Source organism: Pygoscelis adeliae, unplaced genomic scaffold, assembly GCF_000699105.1.
Source record: "Pygoscelis adeliae isolate BGI_AS28 unplaced genomic scaffold, ASM69910v1 Scaffold42, whole genome shotgun sequence".
In the NCBI taxonomy this organism is placed as follows: Eukaryota; Metazoa; Chordata; class Aves; order Sphenisciformes; family Spheniscidae; genus Pygoscelis; species Pygoscelis adeliae.
This window is the reverse complement of record NW_008824283.1, coordinates 2,848,587-2,851,864: the sequence shown is the minus strand read 5'-3', so window position 1 is coordinate 2,851,864 and position 3,278 is coordinate 2,848,587.

Genomic DNA, 3,278 nt, shown 5'->3' with positions numbered 1-3,278 from the left:
CAGGAAACTATTACACTGTGTAAAAGCACTCAAATTGGCTTAAATTAGTGCTCAAGCTGTTGCTGAGCCAATCTAGTTTTGGGATCCTGGTGAAATGGGAGGCACCTGGGTAGTAACAAGCTGGGCTGCTCCACCTGGGGAAGGAGGAGCACACCCATGGGGGGTGCTGGGCCCCGGGCAGGTATGAGGTGGTCCCTGTTTGTACTGGCCTCCTTGCTGGGTACGAGGGAAGCTCCTCTCCACCTCCAGTAGCAGGTGAGGTTGAGGGGTTAGAGGGGTGAACAAGGGGCTTCTTGACGTCTTCCTGAGACACACAGCCCCCTTGGCAGGAGCACAGGCATGAGCAGATGCTGGTGCTGCCTGTGTTATACCTGAGACTTGCCTAAAAAGCCTGTTTTTTACACACAGGCTCAACCAAGAGCGGCCCAGCTCCTTGCTGACACAGGCACAGCCTCTCTCTGCGCTTGGTGCTGTCTCTTTACCACAGTATTTCCACTGCGTTGTTTCCCCCTGCCTCTTCTGAGCCCTTTGTGCTGGCAGGTAAGATATGGGTTGCCTGAGCCACTTTTTGGTCACTTTGCAGTTGGTGTCCTCAGTTATTTTCAGATAGTTTTGTTGCCTAAAAGCAATTTTATTGCCCTAGCACTCAGAACGGTAGCACTAGTGGTGAAGTTGTTAACTTGCTTATCTAAACTGATTTTTAAGGGAAAAAACCCTCAACGTTAACAATTTCATTGACTTACAAACTCGACTTGCATCAGTGAAGTTTTACTGACTCTGCACCTGTGCTTTACCCACCCATGACTTACTAATGATGAAAGAGTAACATAAAACTTCTCAAAGTTAATATAAACTCCATGCAAACCTACTTTGGGAATCTCCATGGGATTTTACTTTTATGTCTCTCCGTCCATTTTTTAAAACACTTGAAAAAGTCAACACAGTTCTGTTATGGCTAAAGCCTATATTTTAACCAAACTTTACCCATTATATCACAACCTGATGAGGATTTGAATGATCCTATTTGGTTGGAAAAAGATAGGCTGTAGCTGCAGTCAATTTTTACAGTAACAGTGAGTTAATGATAACGTCTGTGTTGTTCATTTGACTATCAAACAGAACAGTACTGGATTCCCTGTTTTATGTACATGGCCTTGCTAGCACTCCCTCCTTCAAAATAAAGCAATTCCAAGGTTCAAGGCTATGTCTGAGCTCTTATCAAGTCCAGAATTACTGCTCTCGCTAATTTGTTACTGTGAATATTTTATGATACCAAAGATGCTGTTGGTTGGGTTTTTTTTAAATCAACAGGGCAGTCTACTTGAGCCCTGCCAACAGCCATGCTACAGAAAGGATTTGTTTCCATTTTTAATATCAATGCAGTTACTGAAGGAAACTTTCAATACATCGTACTTAATTTATTTTCAAATGGAACAAGTGAAACACATGGACCATATTCTGGGAAAATCTTTTGGCTGCAAAATTAAAACTGACGTTATATGGAACAGTTTTCTATTTCACATGGAATCTCAAGATACTTTTAAATAATTCAGATTTTAAAAAATGCAAGAGTTTTAAATCAATAGATGCTATGGACGCGAGTTTCTGAAAATCCATACCATGTTCATATTATTGAAACTTTATTTCAAAGAACTGATGCTCTTTCTTTCAAATAATACTATTGGTTTGATTTACACTGTAAAAAAAATGAGAATTATATTCCTATAATACACGTATATAAAAACTGTTACACAAAATTAATATATTATTGTATGAACCATGAACAGACTACTTGTAAAGAAATGCTCTGGCTGTTATTCAACAAAATAGTTAAGCACATGCTCAGTTTTAAGCAAAAAGACAAGAGAGCTTTTTCTTTGCCTTAATTTAAGGCACATAAGTACTTTGTTTAAGGGATACCAGGATGTACTTAAAAAGAACATAGGGGAAAATTATTTCTGATGGACACTTGGTGGCAGCTTTCATCTGTAGGCTTAATAGCTGTTGCCACTTAACTTCACTGCTTCTCTTCTGTAGCAGAGGACAAGCCAGCAAACATAGACTATAAACAACTGGGGTATATTTTCCCCAGAAGACTTGGTCAACAACTTTCTCTGATCACAAAAATAGTTTCCCAGGAACACTAAAATCAACACAAATATTTATTTTGACTGAAGCAGGCAGATTTTTGTTGCTCCGTCCCTTTAGGAAACCAACCAGGAACAAATGTTTTGTGAGGTTCTTTCACAAATTCAAGTGGAGAATGACTGGCAATTATTTTTAAGAAAAACCCACCTAATTCTAAAAACGAAGTTTAGTTCTTTAAATGGGAAAGCCGTTGCTAGGCCTGGTAAACTTTCTCATGAAAATTCTTCATCCTTAATGGATCAACAGTGAGATTTGGGTATAAAACAGGTTGCGTGGTGATTTTTTGGCTCCTGGAATTGCTGAAGCGGAGTGCTAAGAAACACTTGTTGAAAGATTTCAGGTCAATCTGCTGAAATATCCACTGGACTACAAACATGGCCCTCAGAGGCCTGGGAATAAAGCTATGTGGTGCCTGAGAGTTTCTTGGGCTCTTTGGGTATAAAACTTGGAAAGGAGAGGGACCTTGGGCTCCCAGGGCAAAGCAGTGACTGACACCCAGTCTTGAAGCTTTAGCCAGGCTGAGCTCTGACGGCAAACAACAAATCTCCAAGTTCTGTGGCAGCACACGGGGGTCCCGCTATAGCTGGTGCTGTGCACTGCTGTGTAACAAGGATGGGACCAGTCCCAAAGGCACGAGATGTGGGCTATGTCTGAAGTACGGACAACGGGGGGAAGTGCATCCTCTGGTAAGTCCCAGCTCACTGTATACACAGGACAGAGTTGCCTTCTGGCTCTGTGAGAGGGAAATCTTGACATGCGGCCTGAAAGGGAGCTGTGCTCCCGCTAAACCTCACGCACTTCTATCTACAGGTTTCTGGCAGCTTAAGATAAGGCATGTCGTATTGGGAATCATAAAACAAGGAAAAAATCAATCTCTTCTGTTAATACTGAGGATATTGATTGAGTATTCAGAGCCTTCATTACTGGGAGAAGCTTTATACGTCATTTTCTCTGGCAATTTTGCTCGCACGACCCTTTCCAGTCCAGCTAGGAGGACAACTAAACGCAGCAGACCCAAGCCAGCCGCGTCCAGGCGTTGCTGGTTTGCCCTAACGCGCCCCTGTTCGGCAGCTCCTGGGAGGGGGCTCCCCCTGTCCGCGTGCCACGCCACGCCGCGCCACCCCACCCCA